This window comes from Chionomys nivalis, chromosome 6 (genome assembly GCF_950005125.1).
Source record: "Chionomys nivalis chromosome 6, mChiNiv1.1, whole genome shotgun sequence".
NCBI lineage: Eukaryota > Metazoa > Chordata > Mammalia > Rodentia > Cricetidae > Chionomys > Chionomys nivalis.
The window spans coordinates 62,578,458-62,600,153 of record NC_080091.1 but is presented as its reverse complement, the minus strand read 5'-3'; the positions used below and the strand labels follow the sequence as shown (position 1 = coordinate 62,600,153).

General features: G+C 35.5%; 1 pseudogene; it reads right to left on the bottom strand.

The window, feature by feature from the left end:
* Nucleotides 1-8,208: 8,208 nt before the first annotated feature.
* On the bottom strand, nucleotides 8,209-19,895 carry LOC130876347 (26S proteasome non-ATPase regulatory subunit 4-like; annotated as a pseudogene).
* Between the last annotated feature and the right edge of the window lie 1,801 nt (nucleotides 19,896-21,696).

The window sequence follows — 21,696 nt, the reverse complement described above, 5'->3', positions numbered from 1 at the left end:
AATAATAGCAGTAGCATTTAATTCATAAAAGCACAGCAATTACATGAAAGCATAGGTTCTAGGAGGAACAGAAAATATTAACTGCATTTCTGCCACGTTACATTATATGTATTACTTCTTTTCAAGAGAATCATCTAATCCAGGCTTCCCTTGAATCACTATGTAGCACGACTAGCCTTTTACTCTTAGTCCAGCTGCTTCAACTTACTAAGTGCAGGATAGAAGATTAATGTGTAGATGAATAGAAGAAAATAAATGTTAAGAAATAACATTTTAAAATTTCCATGAGTGTCCTAGTGACAAACAACTGGAAAAAATAACATTTTCCAAAATATATATCTAGGAACGTATGAGCATCTATATGCAAATTAATGACATTGACATCTCATTTCACATCATACCAGTAATTAATGCAAGCTGCTTCTTTCATTTATTTATTATTTTTTTTCTGTAGCTTTGAAGTCAGAATGTAGACCAAACATGCCTCAAACTCATAGAGATTCGCCTTTCTCTGGCTCCCAAATCCTGGGATTAAATGCATGCTCCTGGCTTCAAGTTGCTTCCTATGTATAAATTTAAAATATATGACTATAAAACTCTTTGAATAAAATATTGGATCAAGTCATTGAATCCTTCATCAAACAATACTTATAATAGGGCAAATTGCAGTAATAAGGAATAGAAAAGAGAAAATAATCCTGTTCATAATAATGCCCTACTACTAACCCTGACTGGAGAATACATATTGAACTTGAATGTCACGAGAGGAAAATAATCTCAAAGTTAAGCCAGGTATGATGGGAAGTTGAAAGGAGAGACATGAAAGGAGTTGGGGGAAGAGGAATTAATATGTTCAAAATAGAAGGTATTAATTTTTCAAGGCATTCATAAAGTATTGTTTAAGACACCAGTCCTGAAAAATGATGGCACTTTTACAGATGCCAACATGGAATGATGAAGTCTCATGAGGCTTAATTTTAGACAAAGAACTATAGACAACTAAACAATGTTCAGAACAGCATAAATCGTTTCCTCCAGAAGAAGAGCATCCAGATATTTTGTCTAATAGCAAATAGTCAGCTCTGAAAATACATACAGAAAAGTAACATAGATAATGTAGGTTATATATAACTATTTAGGAATTCTACAGTTACAGAAATAAAGGTCATGAACTTGAGAGAGATTATTGATAGAAGTCATTGGAAGGGTTAGAAAAGAAAATGATCTAATTATATTTTAATTTGAAAAATTCAAAAAGTAGTTAATATAGCTAAAAGATTTAGATAGTGCATGTTTATACAATCCTTTTTTTTAATTTCTTTTTTTATTAATTAATTTATTTAATTATTAAAGATTTCTGCCTCTTCCCCGCCACCACCTCCCATTCCCTCCCCCTCCCCCAATCAAGTCTTCCTTCCTCCTCAGCCCAAAGAGCAAGCAGGTTTCTCTGCCCTGTGGGAGGTCCAAGGACCACCCACCTCCATCCAGGTCTATTAAGGTGAGCATCCAAACTACCTGGGCTCCCACAAAGCCATTACGTGCAATAGGATCAAGAACCCATTGCCATTGTTCTTCACTTCTCAGTAGTCCTCATTGTCCATTATGTTCAGCGAGACCGGTTTTGTCCCATGCTTTTTCAGTCCCCGGCCAGCTGGCCTTGGTGAGTTCCCGATAGAACATCCCCATTGCCTCAGTGTGTGGGTGCACCCCTCGCAGTCCTGAGTTCCTTGCTCGTGCTCACTCTCCTTCTGTTCCTCCTTTGGATCGTGAGACTTCAGTCCAGTGCTCCAATGTTGGTCTCTGTCTCTGTCTTCTTTCATCGCCTGCTGAAGGTTAATATTCAGGGGGATGCTTATATGTTTTTCTTCGGGTTCACCTTCTTATTTAGCTTCTCTAGAATCACGAACCCCTCAACTGAAGATTGGATAAGGAAAATGTGGTACATTTATACAGTGGAGTACTACACAACAGAAAAATAACATCTTGAATTTTGTAGGCAAATGAATAGAACTAGAAAACATCATTTTGAGTAAGGTCAACCAAAACAAAAAGAACAGTTATCACATATATGCACTCATAAATGTTTTTAAAATAAAACAAAGAAAACCAGCTCACAAATCATAATTCCAGAGAACCTAGACAACAATGAGGACCCTAAGAGAGACATAAATAGATCCAATCTACATGAGAAGTAGAAAAAGACAAGATCTCCTGAGTAAATTGGGAGCATTGGGACCTTGGAAGAGAGTTGAAGGGGAGGGGAGAGGTAGGGAGGGCAGCAGAGAAAAATGTTGAGCCAAAAAAATAAAAACAAAACAACCTGACTCAAAAAAATGAGATCTAAGTGTACATTGAGTGGAAGTTTAAAATGAAAAAAATTACAAAATTAAAAATCACATATAAATGCAAATAAGCCCATTAGAAGAGGTTTAACTTCAAACAGAGAAGATGAATACTCCCTCCATGTGAGATATGGGACCTTTAATAAAAATATGCAATATCATGTTAGGGACATGAAAGAACTGGAGATATCATTATTGATGTAATGTAAAGTAGCATAAACAGCATGATAATTTATGAAAATTATAAAAACATTGCTATATGATTAAATAATAATATGCACTATAGGTAAATATCCAAGAGAAATGGAAATAAATGCTGAATAAAATTTTATTCAAATATTCCCAACATCATTATTTATAATTGTCTAAAGCACACTGGTGTAGGAGGTCCTTCTGTCTATGTGTTGCTTTCATTGGTTGAATAAAGAAACTGCCTTGGTCTTTTGATAGGGTAGAACTTAGGTAGGTGGAGAAGACAGAACTGAATTCTGGGAGAAAGAAAGCAGATACAGAGAGCAGCCATAGAGCTTCCAGATCAGAAATGCTAAATCTTTCCCGGTAAGCCATGACCTCATGGTGATATACAGATTATAAGAAATGGGTTAAATCAAGATGTGAGAGTAAGCCAATAAGAGGATGGAGACAATGGGCCAGGCAGTCTTTAAATGAATACAATTTCTGTGTGGCTATTTCAGGTATAAGCTAGCTGGGTGGCCAGGACAAACAAAGGGGCATCCTCCTTGTGAAATAGCACACACATACACACACATATACACATGTGTGTATACATACATTTAAACACATTTATACACACAGTGAAAATAATACTTGACCAGAATGAATGAAACAGTGGTATACATTTATAATAGATATTGAAATCTCTGTGAGTTCGAGACCAGCCTGGTCTACAAGAGCTAGTTCCAGGACAGGCTCCAAAACCACAGAGACCCTGTCTCGAAAAACAAAAACAAAACAAAACAAAAAAAAAGATATTGAAATTGAGAACACTAAACCAAGGGAAATATCACTAAAACCTCAAAATTTTGTGACTCTATTTACACAAAATATCTTAGTATCTTAAATCTATGGAGACAGTTTACTACAAGGAGAGGAAGGGAGCAAGTATAAGGATTACTAAGGTTTGTATAGTTTCTGTCAAGAATAATAGAAATGTTAGAAAATCTTAGTGATAAAATTTCACAATTCATTGAACATAATACAATCACCAAATTTATGACTTACTAGGGTTGCTTTTGCATGTATCATGTATCCTGTAATTTTAAAATATGTTATCACAGTAAAATGTAGTAGAAATAAGAATCACATGTAGAGTTTAGTATGGTCTCAGCCAAGTGAACATATCATATTAACCCTATGGATTTTACAATCATTTAGACATATTAAAGTTAATTTCACAACACTCAATGTGTGAAACTTCTTTTCTACTTTGGTTTTTTTTTTTTTTCCAGAGGTACTTCTGTGCATAGCCCTGCTTTGATTCTTTGCAAGGCCTTGTACCATGTGTGTGCCTAAAATCTATCACTGACAGAGATAAATGCCAATCTTGGACTAGGAGTATAAGTATGATTAATAAAAATACTTAAGGACTGCCAGTTTGTCGCAAATTTTATGCATATTAGCTTGTTTTAACTATGCTTTTGCTTATTCTCTTTTTTTTCCCCAGGTCTGAGTTGTATAGTGATGTTTAGTTTAAAGGACCCATACGTCTAGTAACTTTTTAGTTAGTTTGTTTGTTTGTTTCATTTTTGTTTCTCAAGACAGGGTTTCTCAATGTAGCCCCAGCTGTCCTGAAATTCTCTGCATAAACCAGGCTGGCCTGGTCTCAGAGATCCAGTGGCTCCTGCTTTCTGCTATGATTAGAGGCATGCACCTTTCCTTTCCTCTATTAAAACCCTTGCATCTATGTCTCCCTGTTTTCTTTTCAAATTTTGGCTTCTTTTTTCACTAATTGGAATGAGATGTTTTCCCATTCTTATGTAGAGGAAGATTCCTGAGACACTGGGTGATGTATCCTTTATGAGGAGATGTTGGGAAAGATCCAGTTTCTGGGTCAGCAGTCTTATCATCTTTTTCTTTTACTATTTCCCTTTTACTTCTTTTCACTTCTTTCTCTGTTTTGTTATCAAGCATCTTTTTGCTTTTCTTTTCCACTCCTCTGTTGTAAGAGGTTCACTTGTTTGTTTCCTGGCCGCCCAGCAGCTCAGACCCGAAATAATCACACCAAAACTATATTATTTAAATCATTGTTTGGCCCATTAGCTCTCGCTTCTTATTGCCTAACTCTTATATATTAATTTAACCAATTTCTATTAATCTGTGTATTGTCACGTGGCTGTGGCTTACCGGGTAAAGTTCCGTGTCTGACTCTGGTGGGACTATATGGCTTCTCTCTGACTCTGCCTCCTTTTCTCCCAGTTTTGTTTTCCCCACCTACCTCTATTCCCTGAACAGGCTCAAAACATTTTCTTTATTAACAAATGGTATTCACAGCATACAGAGGTGAATCCCACATCACTTATCTTTCTCTTCTGTTTTCTCTACTTCTTCAAAAATGGGAAGTTCCAAACACATTTAAACACCCCATTCTTTACCAAAATATTATGCTTTTGCTAACTTATTTGTTTTATTTATCTTTTCTTATCTTTGAATCAGAGTCACAATGGCTCCAAATGTTAAACTTGCCATCCCCCTGTACCAGTCTCTTGAAAAGAGGAGTTATAGTACTATGCAATGATTTACAGAACCAGTTGTTGCTTTTAGGCAAAACATAGACTGGAACGTATATAAAGACAAGCATTTAGGAATACTTCAAAGTCACATTTATAATTAAAAATATTTATAGGTGATATGAAAGAACATTGCTTATTGAAGTCATCTCCATCTTACTTTATCTGACAATTTTATTACCCATTTTTAGTGGACAGGATTACTGCTTCAATATCTTCATATCCAACGTGGGTAATAGCTAAAACCTGAGCTGTTACAATTTCTTCACATGTACATTCAACGCAGTGCACTCTTTAAGATGATGAACTTTTATTTCCTGTGTCAAAGAGAGTTGTACCTAACTATGAAGTCTAACAAACTGCTTCTCCAAGGATCTTTGACTGACTAGTTAGATGACATTGAAAATTGAATTAAGAGCATGTTTTCACATTAGAAATTCGCATTTGTTTTGAGAACTCATAAATTTTGAAAATGATGCATTTATACTCCTGATAAATCAAGCTAAGTCTATAATAATTATTTGTTTTGACTTTCCAAATTGACTGCATTATAAACACTCTCATTGAAAGGTGAATACAAGAGTACCCAGAGGCCTTTTCAGTGGAGCTACAATTAGATGAAACTACATTATTCTTTACCATGCTGTGTTTCCCATTAGTTGGTGATCAAAAGAAAAATTCCAAAGAAGATCAGTAGGATGCAAGATTGATTACAGGCTGATTCAACAGTGTAATCACTAGCTCATGCAATCTCAGCATGAATGGAGTCCCCAGAGAGCAGGTTGCTATCTGATAGCACTGCGGAGGGGAGAAATCAAATGACTTCTAGGATGTAGATTGGTTCAGGTTGCATTAAACAGGAAAGGGTTATATCTCACACTGTCATCCATCCTGGCATCGGAGAAGGGTGCATCTAAAACATCTCATTTCCACAGAAGGTATACATCAACTTTGCTATATAGCCTGATTCAGCAACTCCTGGGAAGAAAAGGAAATTGCATGAGGGCTGTGTGAAAATAGCTGCAATTAATTATAGTGTGCTTTTGGTGCTTCATGCCAAGGACATAAGACTAATTTTTCATTATTATTTAATTTACACCCCTTACGTTAGTCACTGTGCCTTAATATTATAAATCTAAAATATAGAATTTCCTGCCTATTACAATCATTGCAATAACAATTGAAGGACATTGCAATATTAGGATATGTAATGGAAAGAGAGATTAAAATAAGAGATAGAAGACTCTCACAAAATCTGCTTGTTACTGTAGGCAAAAGGGGCTTAATTTTTTAATCAGTTTATCTTAGAAGCAAATATTCAAATTAAGAATTTCTGTGGTATGCAGACATTGAATTTTACATGAAATTTTATCAGTTCCTGAGATTCTGAGGGTAATTATACATATTTAACTCATTGTGAATCTTAGACTTTTATTTTGACAGAGTGAAGAAAAGAGATATTGAATAATTCACAAACACACACATTCATACAAACACACCACACAAAATCACTCATAGGAGCGCATACACACATACTGTTTCTTGTCTAATAATTAAATAACTCTTTTGCTGGAAAAAAGTCATAACATGTTTTCAGAGAAAAGTCATGTAGAAATCTTGTCAGTGAAACAACAAATTCAGAACCTGCTGCTGAATCCCAAGGAAAAATAAGGTAAAATCCAGTTTATCTCTTACTTCTGATAATGCCTAGGGTAAAATACTATCAGCAGAGAAATCCTGGTTGTTCTTATTCTCCTGGATATCTTTTCATTTCCATAATGGAATCAAAATTAGGACTGGCAGTTATACAATGATGGTCTTCTGTTTATACTTTTTTGAACAAAAATACAAAAAGTTCTCAGAAAACTATGTAGCAGGAGAAATAATTTAAGTATAACTGAAAAAACTCATACATTCCAATAAATTGTGTCTTAGTTACATTTCTATTGTGGAAAAAAACACTATGATCTCAAGAAACTTCTAAAACAAACACATTAATGTGGAGACTTGAGTCCAAATATTAGTCAAAGGCCATCATGGCTAAATTAATGGAGTCAATCAGGCAGGCATGTCATTGGAGCAGTAGTGGAGAGTTTGTCATTCTGTCAAGGAGAAAGAAAGAAACAGAGGAAGAGTTAGAAAAAGATGATAGATAGATAGATAGATAGATAGATAGATAGATAGATAGATAGATAGACAGACAGACAGACAGACAGACAGATAGATAGATAGATAGAAGTTGGTAATGCTGTTGTGGAATATCATTTTAAAGATGTGTTAATTTGTTTACACTGTATGATATTACTTTAACTCTGTAAAGGTGTATTGCTTTTATTTATAACGCATTTGCTTAATCATGTAAAGACATGTTGCATTTGTTTCACCTTGCCTTCCCAAGGCACCAGATTGATCTAATAAAAAGATAAATTGCCAATAGCCAGGCAGAGAAAGAATAGGTGGGATGGACAGGGAAAGAGATTAAATAGGAGGAGAAATTTAGGCTCAAGAGAAGAACAAGAGAAAGAGTAGAAGAGAAGAAGCAAGAGAGAACAAGGTACAGACCCGGGGCCAGAAGTCAGGCAGTCACCAGCCAGCTAGCAAGAAAGTAAAAGGTATAAAGACCAGAGACAAAACATAGATAAAGATAAACATTTTAAGCTGAAAGAGCTAGCAAGAAAAGAACCAAGCATTCTAAACTAGTAATAGGACTCTGTGTGATTTTTTGGGAGCTGGTTGGTGATCCAAAAGACAAAGCCTGGAATAATGGAATGGGTTTTATAATATGAAAGCCTTACCCACTGACATACCTTCTCCAACAATGTGTATTCCTATCATTTTATTTCAATTAAATACTTCAAAAAGAGAAATTGTATTACTATTGTAAATCACAGTGCCTTGAACAACATAGTTACTCAATAATAACTCTTTCAATCTAAGTCACATTTATTATTATAGAAAGTTGATGATGATATCATTGTAAGAATATTTTCTTTTTCTTTCTATTTTCTATTATTTTAAGCTAAAGGAGAAACTTTTCAAGTTTTATTCAGGTTGTAAAAGCTGCAGACAGCACATCTTAGTTTATGTCCAACCTGGTCTTTACAGTCCCCTGAGAAGACTCACTTCCTGCTTTCCTTTTTCTTGTCCTTTATGCCATCCTTGCTAGCATGGGAGACCGGAGAGCCCATTGTATTTCCATTTGCTTTATTATTGGGATCCCCACCTGGAAAGTTCTCTAGGAATCTAAAGGAATTCTGGGTCTTGCATCACATCCTAGCTATCCTTCTTCTTGCCTGGCTAAGATGTGTCTGTGGGTGAGCTGGCTTCCATGTCAAGTGACTCTGCTTGGCCAAATTCTGCTCCCTGCAGGGACATCTGCATGGCATAGGCATCCTGTTCCTTCTTAGGCATGCTGCTTTGGTCAGGAAGCCCAGCACAGCATGGCCAAATTCCTGCTTTCCATAGTCATCTTTAGAGGGCATTGTCAAGTCTTCAGTCCAAGAGCTAGCAATTCCAGCCTCGGCTGCACAGGCAGCCACTGCCCTTTATGTCTCCTCCTGCCGCTGCCGCTGCTCCTCCAAAGAAACACGAAGAGCTACAGCCAACTTAGGGTCAGCACTGGCATCTACTCCAAACTTGAAGTCACTGGCACTGAGACTAAGCATGGCACCCCCTTCACCAGCCAAAAAAGAGAACGGATGAGGTCATCAGCCAAGCTGGGCCCTGGAGGCACTGTCACCAGATGTGATCCAGTTCCATCCTTTCCATTCAGTGTGTTCACAAAGGCCGTTGGCTTCTCTGTGTTCACCTCCTCTTCCACAAAATTGAGGATGTCAGCATTCATTTTTTTTTTCTTTATGAGAAATTGCCTAGTTTGCCCAGATTCTTCTCATTGTCTTGCCCGGGGCTACCCACAAGGTTGATGATGCCTATCCTGTGATTCTTGCCCTGCCAGTGCTTCAGAATCAGAGGGGCCACTCAAATGTCAGTGCAGAAGATGATCTTGCCCTTCCTTGGATTGGACAGCATGATCATAGAGAGGATGACGCCAGTCTCAGGGGTGAGTGTGGTCAGGACTTCACAGTCATTGGCCAGTATGATGAGTCCCATGTAATTCTCACAGTTGTTTTGAGTGACATATGATGTTGATGACATCCTACTGGGTCTGCAGTGGGTGGGGAGTAAGTCTCCATTCCACATGTACTCACTGTTGCCATATAAACCATAATACTCTCCAACACTATTGTCCACCTTCCCCCTGTAGACCAGCTCAGGGACTTGCAAGAATATTTTCATATGGATCACATTTATCAAATTTTGTAATTACACTGATCCACTTAGTCATACCTTCTCTCTATGAGAAGGTATGACTTTGCAGAAATGGCCGAAAGGAAATGGAATAATATTTCATCAACAATAGATTCAGTGAGAATTTTGTATGAATTCATTTCATTGATTACCTAGTATCATACCTTAACCAAATAGCTGATTTGCCCCCATGATTTGTTACATGTTTCATTCTAGGCCTAATGAGGCAGAGGCATGATCAGTCATATCAATGAGCCAAACAATTTGGAGCCCTCACTTGAATGAACATGATGCTTTGAAGATAAATTCTAGCCTCAAGGGGATTGCTTCTCATTAGTTTGTTGACCTCTTTTCTGTCCCAAATGAAATAGGTATATGAGGGAAGAAATAAATAATCTATAATAAACCATGATTTACCTTCTGATTTTAACCCACTTACAGGCCATTACTTGCTTTGTATTGAAACGTTGAAAGCTGATCTTTGATTTCAATTTTTACTCTACTTGCATCAAGAATTCTTGCGAAAATACAGAGATGAATGCAGCTTTAGGAAACTGAGTAGGAAAATCCTTACAAAGATTATTTGGAAGAACTTGAAGCATAAAATGTTGTTCTCTTAAACTAACTGGTAGTTACTATTCACTCTAAATGTTAGTTTTGTATTTTTTAATCTTTCAGAAAATGAAAGTACCATTAATAGTTTAAATGCCTGGATGTAGCCAATATGTCACCAAATTTAGATTTTAATCAACTTTTTCAGAACTAAGATCTTAGTTATACAGGAAAATTAACAAATTTCATCTTTTTCCAATAAGGAAAATTAAAGGGAAATGAAAACAAAGCTGAATCGTGCAATGGCCCCAAGGCTTTACTTTTCAGACTTCATGGAGTTACACACACATTTCCAAACTATCTTGATGCTAATTTTTCAGGAATATGGAAGACTTCAGATGATGCTTCTATAGAATAACCCCTTAAAGGTAATATTAAATATGTATCCATTAGGCTCCACTTGAGGTTCTGCAGAAAATTTTTCCTCTAATGCAGATTTCAATAAGCAAGAGTGATTTAGTCAGCAAGGACAATGAAACTCTGATGTGTTCCCCATCCTTCAAGACTATTCAAAACTACATGCTATTATTTGCCTCTGTCAGGCTTTCAAGATAATTCTTAGGATCCTATATGTCAGCACAATGTGAGCACTGCATAACTGGTCATGCAACAAATATTCTCCATTGGAAAATAAATGATGTTTGTCTTTTTTTTTCAGACTCTCCTGTGCTTGACCTCTATATTGCACCTTGTTCTGTGAAAGACTGAGACCTTGAAACAGGCTAGCTTTTTATTTAACAGCTGGCAACCATGCTCTTTTGCCTTTTTTCTAAATCATAATTTTGGAACAGCACAATATTTTATTTCGTGACTAAACATGGGTTGCACATCTATTTTGATGAATAAAATAGCTTTCAAATATAAGTTATTGTTTTGATATTTTACTTTAGTTATACTAATTTCCTGCCTTCACCAACATGTATGGAGACAAATACAAAGTATTTTCATTAAAATTAGAAATAAGACAAAATTTTTCACTCTCTCCATACCTATTTACTATAGTAATAGAAGTCATAGCTACACCAATAAGACAACTAGAGATGAAGGTGATTCAAATAGAAAGGGAAGACATCACATACCCTTCTTAGGAGACTGTGTGATTGTACACATAAGTGACCCTTATGGTGTCTACTGGGAAACACCAGCAGCTGATAAACACTTTCAGCAAAGTAGCCCTCTTAAATACAAATAAATGGACTGAAGACAAAACAGAGAAAGGACACCTTTCATAACAGCCTCAAAAAACCATTGTCTTGGATAGTCTAATCAAGCAAGTGAAAGACATATATGATGAAACCCTAATACAGTAAAGAAAGAAAATGAAGAAGATATAAGTAGATGAAAATATCCCCATGGATTAGTAGAATTAATAATGAAAAAAATAATCATCTTACCCACAGCAATCTACAGATTAAATGCAACCCTCATCAAAATTTCAAGAAAATTTTTCAATGAACTTGAAGGGACAGTTTTCAGCTTCATATGGAAGTATTAAAAAATTCAGAGTAACTAAAAACATAAATTACTGAGGGCATTGCCATCTCCTATCTCAAATTGTACTACAGAGCAATAATAATAAAATAGCATAGCTCTGTCACATAAACAGGTATGTTCATAAATGCAATAGACTCAGATACCAATATTAGTAAGTACTCTGACCAATGGACACCTGATTGCTTATAAGAAGTCAGAAATACACCATTAAAAAAATTGTCTTCAACTGTGGTACTGGTTAAACTAGATGGTTACATGTAGAAGATGCAATACAATCCACACTTATCAACCAGAAAAAACTTAATTACCAAAGAATGAAAGACACCCAAATAAGGCAAATTCACTGAAGCTAACAGAAGAAAAAAAGGGATTATCCTTGAACGCATTGGCCCAGGAAAATACTTCCTGAACTTCCCATCTACAGCACAAGAACTGAGGAAAGCAATTACTTATGAGACCTCCTGAAACTAAAACTGTTATGTATGACAAAGGACACTGTCATGAGACACAGAATGGGAAAAGATATTCTTTAACTAACTATTTCATCTGATAGCATGCTTGTATCTAAATGTATAGGAGGCTCTTAAATCCTTAGTCAGTGACAAAATGCAAGTAAAAGCTATTTGAAAGATGCTGCCAGTGCTTCTTTTTCCAAGCAGCCATCAAGATGACTGAAGTCGAGCAAAAGAAGAAGCAGACATTCCACAAGTTCACCTACTGGGCTTTGGACCCAAACTAACTGCTGGCCATGTCCTATGAACCATTGATATATTTGTTTGTCACTGGACAGAGGCAGTGAATGAACCATGGCTTTCCACAAATCAAGCAACATTCACTTAAGTCCATGAGAAAGGTCAAGTAGGAGATATGACCCATGGAGGAGCACAGGGTGTGAAGACAAAACTGAGAAACATGATCACCCTCCCATGATGGGCTTGTACAATGGCAAGACCTTCAAGCAGGTAGAACTCAAACAAGAGACACTCAGTCACTACCTGGCTGAGAATACCTACAAGACCAGTGAAAAATGGCCAGCCCGGTATGTAGTAGCATTTCAATTGTATTTGAATAAATAAAGCCTGCCTGAATATCTGAGAGTAAAACAGCCCTATTGATCAGTCTTAGAGACCAGGTAATGGTAACAGACACCTTTAATCCCAGAATCCACAGTAACATAGACCTTTAATCCTAGTAGCCACTTTAGGTGCCATAGAAACCAGGCAGTCCATGTCTTTAATTCCAGTCATGTACGTCTGTAATTCCAGAACTATAGAAAATTATAAAATGGGAGAAAACAGCTCTCAGAAACAGTCTCATTCTGTGATTACTAGAGACAGGATCACCATTTTTTGACTCAGGTCAAGGTAAGAGCCAGTGACTGGCTACTTTGCTTTTCAGGTCTTGAGGTTGAACCCGAATTTCTCTCACTGAGTCTTTATTAAGCAGCTTCATTTGGGGCACAAATTTATGAAAAAGTCATTTTCCTGATGCTTTTTAACCAATGACTCAGATCAGAACCAGAACCAAACCTAACATTCTCTCCTGCTCTTACGAATTATTATTGTTAATGGTCGGGAAAAAGGCTGAGCAAAGGAAATTAGATTAAATGTTCTTGTTTTGAAACAAAAGTGGGATATTTGGAGGGTAATATAACCAGAATACTGTTAAGATTCGGATCCACACAATTAACACATGTCTCCTGTAGTTTCTCTGCAAACAAAGTCAACTCTCACTTTGCTTCAGGCGATAATTTCCTGGGATTCTTGAAGTCTTTGTTACCATCTAAGGTTTTGTTTAAATGAATTATTTGATCATGTGTTATCCCAGAAGTGGACCATAGATTGGAAATCTCTCCTAGCAATCTTTGGAAGTCATTAAGAGTCTACAACCAATCTTTCCTAATTTGAACTTTTTGTGTTCTAATATTCTGTAAATCTATTTTATACCTAGATAATTGATAAAATCTCCCCTTTATATTTTTTTCAGGAGCAATTTGCAATATCTAATGATGCAAAACTTTCTTATTTCTTCAAACATTCTTTCTAAAGTATCTACATTTGAATCAGGCAAAAGGAAGTAAGGAAAGAAGAAATGGAGGGAGGGAGGGAGGGAGGGAGGGAGAGAGGGAGGGAATGAGGGAGGGAATGAGGGAGGGAGGGAAGAAGGACAAAAAAAATACAAATGTATTTCACCTTCTTAACAAAACTAAGAAATTATATAAAAACTATGCTTTTCATTTATTTATTTATTTATTTATTTATTTATTTAAGAATTCTGCCTCCTTTCCACCCCCACCTCCCATTTCCCTCCCCCAATCAAGTCCCCCTCCCTCCCTTCTTTTTTTTTTTTTTTTTTTTCGAGACAGGGTTTCTCTGTGGTTTTGGAGCCTGTCCTGGAACTAGCTCTTGTAGACCAGGCTGGTCTCGAACTCACAGAGATCCGCCTGCCTCTGCCTCCCAAGTGCTGGGATTAAAGGCGTGCACCACCACCGCCCAGCCCTCCTTCCCTTCTTAAAAGAATTTATGTTACTCATTCAAAATACATTTGTAGTGATACCTGCTACTTGTCCTGCAGACATTGTCTGAGGTGCATAAACTCTAGAAGATCTTAGAATAAAATTTGAAAAACATCATCAATATTTCCAAGACTCCGGAATAATGGGCGTATTTAATTTCTCTCTTGGATCATTTTTCATTTAGTTTCCATGAGTTTTTAAGCTTTTTATTATTACTGTTGTTGATAACCATCTTTAATGGTGGTCAAATAGGATGAGAATACTATTTCACATTTCTTTTATCCATTGAAACTTGTTTTGTGTCTGAGTATGTGGTCAGTTTTGGGGAAAATTCTATGACCTCAAAAAAAAAAAAGAAAAAAAAAGACATCTACTTTTTTGTGTTAGAACTAATTGTTATATACGTGTCTGTTATACTTTTTGGTCTAGCATTAGCATTTCTATTTAGTTGTTATCTGAACTGAATGATCTCTCAATTGGCAATTATAGGGTATTGAAGTCACCACAATCACTTTGCAAGGTTCAGTTTGGGATTTAAGCTGTAGTGGTAGTGCTTCTTTTATGAACGTATATGCACTTTTGTCCAGTTTATCAATGTTAAGAATTGCAACGTCTTTAGGGCTATTTTTTCTTTTGATGACTGTGTAGTGACCTTTCCTATCTCTTCTCATTGGTTTGGTTTGAAGTCTATTTTGTCAGATATTAAAATAGCTGCCCCAGTTTGCTTATTAGGTAGGCTTGCTTGGAAATTCTGAAATATTGAAAATCTGTGTATTCTTGTACTCACGTGATTTTACAGGTTAGTTTAGATTTATGTTGCTTTGTGTGGATGCCTTAACAAAGTGCATAAGATTCTCATAGTTCTGCAGGTAATGAGTTCAAAATTAAAGAGTCATCAAACTTGATTTTTTGTGAGTCACCTGTTAGGTTTGCAGATAAATTCACATATTTATTTGGTGTACTTACAAGGTCTTCTATGGGTGTTTTCTCAGTGTCCAAATAGCCTTCGAAGTTTTATAAAAAACGTCTTGCAAAATAGAATATACATGTGTTTCTAAAATGACCATAGGAAAAAAATCAATGCTTATATAGCAAGCACTATACAAAGAATCATCAAAAGTGTAGACTGATAAGATCAATTTAGCATGCATTCTATTTTAGTCAAAGTCAAGAAAAATTTAAGTTGTTTTAAAACAAAATTGAATACTTAAAATTAGTTCAGTGTGTGTTGTGTGTGTGAAAATAGATATTAAATATGTTCAGTTTTTAATATATTTGTGGAGTTTATGCATTCTGAACATATTTCTATATAATCTTTATAGATAGTCAAAATTCTTAAGTGACTTCTTGTGGAGGCCAAAAAATGCAGGCCCATTTCCACCTTGTCTGATGGTCAGAGAGTTGGAGACTAACAGGCTTTACTGCACCTTCTAATTCAAGAGGTGGTTTCCTTGCTCTTTTGAAGATAAAATATTTCAGTGCCTTTCTGATGAGTGGTCAGGATATTCAGGCAGTTGTTTTTCTGCTCCTTTCTTTATAACTATGAGGTCACCTAGGGAAGGGTAGACTTCAACTTGTTACCTAGAGTATATGACTTGGGGCACCTTGCTACCTAGACAACAGAATGCTAATGATTGGAAGTTTCAGAATTGACTATATGAGTTACCCTTTTATCATGTTAAAGTCTTTTGTTACCTTCTCCTTCAGTTTACTTTGGGTATAAAAACTGTGGAAAAATAAACATGGGCAATTTCAGGGTTTGAGTAACACCTGAAATACTCTCCGGGTACTGTTTTCTGGTTTCTGCCTTGGTATTCTATGTATCTTCATATCCTTTACTTATAGTTCTTCAATCCCCATGTTCCTACCCTGGTAAGAGGTGATTTTGTCGAGGCCAGTCCTCAACAACTTCTGGGACAAAATCTTGTTACCATCGATTTTTTCCCACAATATGCTTCTTTTGATTTTGATATAGAAATTTGACAGAGTTTTTATTTTTTGCCTACTTTATGCTATTAAATATCTTAACATTTAAACATATGGATATTTGGCCGGGCTGTGGTGGCGCACGTCTTTAATCCCAGCACTCCGGAGGCAGAGGCAGGAAGATCTCTGTGAGTTCGAGGCCAGCCTGGTCGAGAAGAGCTAGTTCCAGGGCAGGAACCCAAAAAAGCTGCGGAGAAACCCTGTCTCGAAAATCAAAAAAAATATTTAATAATTTCCAAATAGAATCTCATTCAGATCATATCCTTTTTTTCCTTTTTTCTTTTCTTCATAGCTGAAGACTAAAACCCAGGGCCTTGCACATACTAGGCAAGCACCATACCATTGAGCTAAATCCCCAACCCAGAATCTTTTTACTTATTGAAGCTCATGATTATGGATAAATGTTTTTAAATGAGATTTGCTTTTGTATTATATTCCTTATCTTTGCCATAATATAAATACTGCTTAAGGGAATATTGCAATTATAAAGAATATTGAGTGATAAAGTACATTGAAATTATCTCTATTTTTAGGAAGAAATATGTATCAAACAAATAGCCCAAAGTGCACATCAACAGAGTTATTTTTTTAGGAAATATATACTGTGTATAACCATTTCTCTAAGTGTTTTCATATATTATATATAGAAAACACCAGCAATAAAATTAAGCATGTAATACTATTCTTTAGTATTTACATTAGTTTTAAGAGAGAAAATGAGGTCTCATTGGATTAACAGTTTTAGCTAAAATTAGTAGTCTCAAAGACCCATGGCTAGTTCTATATTTTATTATTAATAATAAAGGAAGAACACATGTATTCTCACCATAATATATGCCTGCTTTAGAAACAAAGGTATGGTAAATAAGCAAACCATGTGGCATGTGCTAAACATTTTCATGTTGTTATTTTAGACACATGGCAGTTTGAAATACAGAGGTTTAATATCCACCCAACATTTGCTAGCAAAATACCTAGTATCAGATACTTTTTCTTTTATTTCTTTGAGAAAATATTATGACAAAGGCAACTTATATACAGAGAAGTTTATGTGGCTTTGAAGTTGCAAAGGATTAAGAGTCTATTATGGTGGGAAGTTTATCCCTTCAAGAGCCAGGCAGGGTAGCAGGAAGAGGATCTTAAGAACTCACAAGCTCAGCTGCAAATATGAAGCAGAATAAGGGAAGTGAAAAAGAGATGAACCTTTAAACTCTCAAAGACACCCTCCAGAGACCAACTTCTTACAACAAGGCGTACCTCCTAAACTCTGCTAACTAGTCCTACCCACTAGGAACCAGGAGATTAAATGCCTGATGCTATAGAACACGAGATTCTCATTCAAGCAACATCAGATCAAATAAGTGCATGCATCATAAACCAGAGTTTATGTCATAATTCACAATAATGCTGTGCACTTAGGTCTTGAATAATTTTTCTATCTTATTTTCTACATGAAAACACTAGGGATTCTTTAATCTAGCCCATGTAATGAAAATTTTTGTGTTCTGGCCTTACAAGTTCCATCTGTGCTCTTGATTTCTATCTGTTCTTTGGAGAAAGGACAGATGTGTGACAATAAAAGTAGCATTTGTCTGGATTTTACTTCTTCTGCTAAGGTGCGTCTTCCAGGTCCTTGCCTTTCAATATTTTTCCTAAAATTGTTCCTGGGAATCCTCAGAAAAGTATATACACCATATTAGCCTGGAGAAAATATTATTTAAATATATCTGCAACAATAAAGTGTCACTCTTTTCATTTTCTTTAATTATTTATCCAGTTACCTATATCACTGCCTACCTCTGTATGATTCGGTGTCCACAGTGCTCTGCAGATGCACATTTTGCTGCAACTGCTTCCTGCCATTCCCAGTGGGTTATGGTTGACCATCAGCTTTTGTGCCCCTGCCTGATGTTCACGCTAGAATTAGGTTGTGCAGAAACTGCTCGTTCTGGGTTGGTAACATCTAGTGATTCAATCATTTAGAAGTCACCCCAAATAATGTAATTTTGTACCCGTGATGTATCATAGGGATAATTATGACTGCAGAATTTACTTCTTGCCTATATATATATATATATATATATATATATATATATATTGTATTTTTTATGAAGAAATACAAAATCTGTGATGACTGAGTTGCAGCTTAAAGCAATACAAATTTATTTCACCTTCTTTACCAAAACTGAGAAATTATACAAGAACTATGTTTTTCTTGGAATCAATTCCTTCTTAAAAGAATTTATGCACCTTATTCAAAACACATCTGTAGTGATACCTGCTACTTGTCCTGCAGACATTGTCTGAGGTGCAGAAACTCTAGAACATCTTAGAATAAAACTTGAAAAACATCATCAATATTTCCCAGGCTCTGGAATAATGGGCATATTTAATTTAAGCATACTTAATAAACATATTTAACATTATACTTGTTTATGGTGATAATTTCAAAAAGGCAGTAACTTGCTTCTTTTTTCACCAACCGTTTTCTTCACATAGACTTCAGAATTTTTACTTTTAAAAACATATTTAATAGACTTTGGGTTTCACACATTAATTATTATATACATTAGATCTACTCTTCACTCTTCTATGCCATCCCTCTTGTACTATTCTTTCAAAAATGATTCCATTTTATATTGATAACTTTTTGATAATAATTAGATTTTGGGGAATTCAGTATAACATGCTTTGAACACAGTCAACCTTTATTCCAACTTTTTTCTAATGCACTTTTCTTCTGACCTAACTTTATGTCTTTTTTTAATTTTTTTTATATCCAGGCCAATTTATGCTGTTCTAATATACTTGTATGACCTTCAAATACAGCACAGACAGTTTATCAAGGGATATACTCCTAAAGAGCACTGAAATAGCTGATACAAATGGGCAAAAGCACTGCAACCAGAAATGGAACTTCATTCACTCTTTTGTCTTCTCTTCATGCTGGATTTGTTCTAGTTTGATCTTACATGGGTCTTGTGTGTAGTGTCAAAACCTCTATGTGCTTATATATGCATATTTCCTGCTTTGTCCCGAGAACATTTTTTCCTGAAGTATTCACTTTTCAACCTCTTAAACTTTTTGTGTTCCTATTGCACAATGAAACTTGGGAAAGCCTCTAGACAACGGATATGATATATGTGTTTGATGGATATTTAAGGTTTTTGAAGTAGAGTTGTGCAAAATTACACACTATGGTTCCTTTTGCTTTCTTTAGCATTCACTATTACAGAAATTATACAAAATATACATGAATGCTTGTCTACATAATAAAATTCCAGAAAACTCATAACTGGTTTATCAATCATTCATATTTCCTACAAATGATCATAGAAAATGGGAAGAAATTATTATTTACGTAAAAAATAAAGCTAACATCGATGATGAGGTTTTATATCCTACTTCATATTTTATTAAAAATATCAGGAGTATTACTTTTTGAAAATCGAAACTTTCAATAAGTGCAAGAAAAGGGTATAAATAGAAGTTCCTCCCAGGCTTGTGAAATAGTTAAGTTGAGAGTGATTTATATTTAAACTATGAATCAAACAAATTTAGTGTGACATTCCATAAAACCTCTTGAAATTAAAATAGTGTACTTTTTACCTCACAGTGTAAACTGGCTGCCGTTTTAGGGAATGGCTCTAAATCTGTCACTTTCCATCCATCCTCTCCTAATTCACATCTTCCTCCCTTCTTGCTTGCTATGCCGCCATTCATCACAGACACAGCTGCTATCACAGCAGCCCCATCCTTCACACTTAAATCACTGGCTGTCTCTACTCTTGTCAGGGCCTGTGCTTGAAACAGCAAATAAAAACCAGGAACAGCAGCTGCAATAGCACAAGCCCCACAAATGTTCCCCAAGGTTCCCATCACACAACCCATTTGTGCCAAGTCCAGGTACAGATCTCCTCACACTAATAACCAACAAAGAATACAGAAACTGTAATTGTGGAGTAAATGACAGGCACCCAACATACAGTACAGTTCAAAAGGGAGACTTCGGCCTCATAACTTCATGAAAGTAAGTAAGTTTGTAACAGCCTTTTGAAATAGAATAACGAAATGAGATTACATTAGCAAAATTGTTTAGAAACATGCATTAGTTATGTTAATGTTTATAGGCTTGAACATGACTCCTGACAATGCCTTTTTATCCCAAAAACATTTTTTTTGGTCATCATATTATCACTTCTCCTGTGTCACCACTGTGCAGAAAAATTAAGCAAAAGAAGATAAATGGAGACTCTTAGTAGCTTATTAATAATCTAAGAATTTATTTGTCCAGCATTTCCTATGTTTATTTATCAAATACAGACTATATGAAAGACATCATCAAATCTACCATCAAAGAATTTAATCAGCATTTGAACAATGAATGAATAAGTTATATACATATAAATGGAAGATATAAAAAAGCCCTAATTGTTTCTGCTGATAGTATTTGGGAAAGAACCCAGGCTCTCATGCATGATGGCTAAGTGCACTACCACTGCTCAATCATCAGAAATGTTTTTCTACATCCTCTGGATTCTTGAATTTTATTTAGGAAAATAGAAGATATCCACAATTGATTCCTTAACACCTTAAGTACAATATAAAAGGTTACAAATTTTAAACTATTTGAAAATGTAAAACTAATGTTTTCAGTTGTTGTAAATATTAGACTAAAATAGATGGCCAAATAATTAGGATGCGTATTCATGAATTAGTAAATTATAAATAGCGATACTGTATGTGGCTACCTCTGAATAATGGTTGAAATAATGTGCATTGTTTGGTTTTTGGTTTACTTGTTGCAGCAAAGGATAGATTGCACAGGGGAAAGCTGGGAAGATAGGAATTGCTGTCACTGAGAAGGTAATTCGTGGAAAGATTTAAGTCTGTGAGACCTTTCCATGAATGTAAGTGTGGTTAGAATATGATGGTAATTCTATGATTGGACATCTCTTCTAGAGGATGGGGAGAAAAAGCAAATGTAAAACTAGCACAGATCTCCAAAAATTCCTTGTATTATCTAGAAAAAAACTAATTAAGTGTTTAATGACTATCCAGCTCCATACAATATTTGTCTGACAGCAATACGACAGTTTATTAGTTGGACCCACAAAGATATTCTTTATCCTTTACAAAAGTTTCTTTAGGCAATTACAGAGTTAGTCAAAAAAAAAAAAAGTAAAAGGAAAGCATTGTGAATTACCCAAACCAGGAAAGAAATATATATCCATAGCTATAATCTGCTGTTTAAGTTGAGATAATGATTATGCACTTGGAGGAAATGCCACAGTAATTTCTGGGCAAATGGGGGAGGGACTACGTAGCAACTAGATAACCAGGTATATTTACTCTATGAAAATTCTTTAAATTATTCTGTTGGCATCAGTTTGATCTTAGTACTTGTATTTCTATATTAGGTAGAAAATTAAGAAAGATAATCTAAATTGAATGTGATGATTCATATTGAAATGATTAAGTAAACTTTTGCTAGATAGTTCATTTCAATATTTACACTTTGGTGAGATAGTGTAAGGCGAGAGATATTATGGGCACACTAGTGCAGAGGACGGTTGGTAGTAGTTCCTATCTCCACATACCATCTAAGCATCCAGCAGACATAGAGCTGTTTAGATCTGCAAACATCCATCTGTAACATATGACTATTTAGCACTTGAAATATGGGAAACCA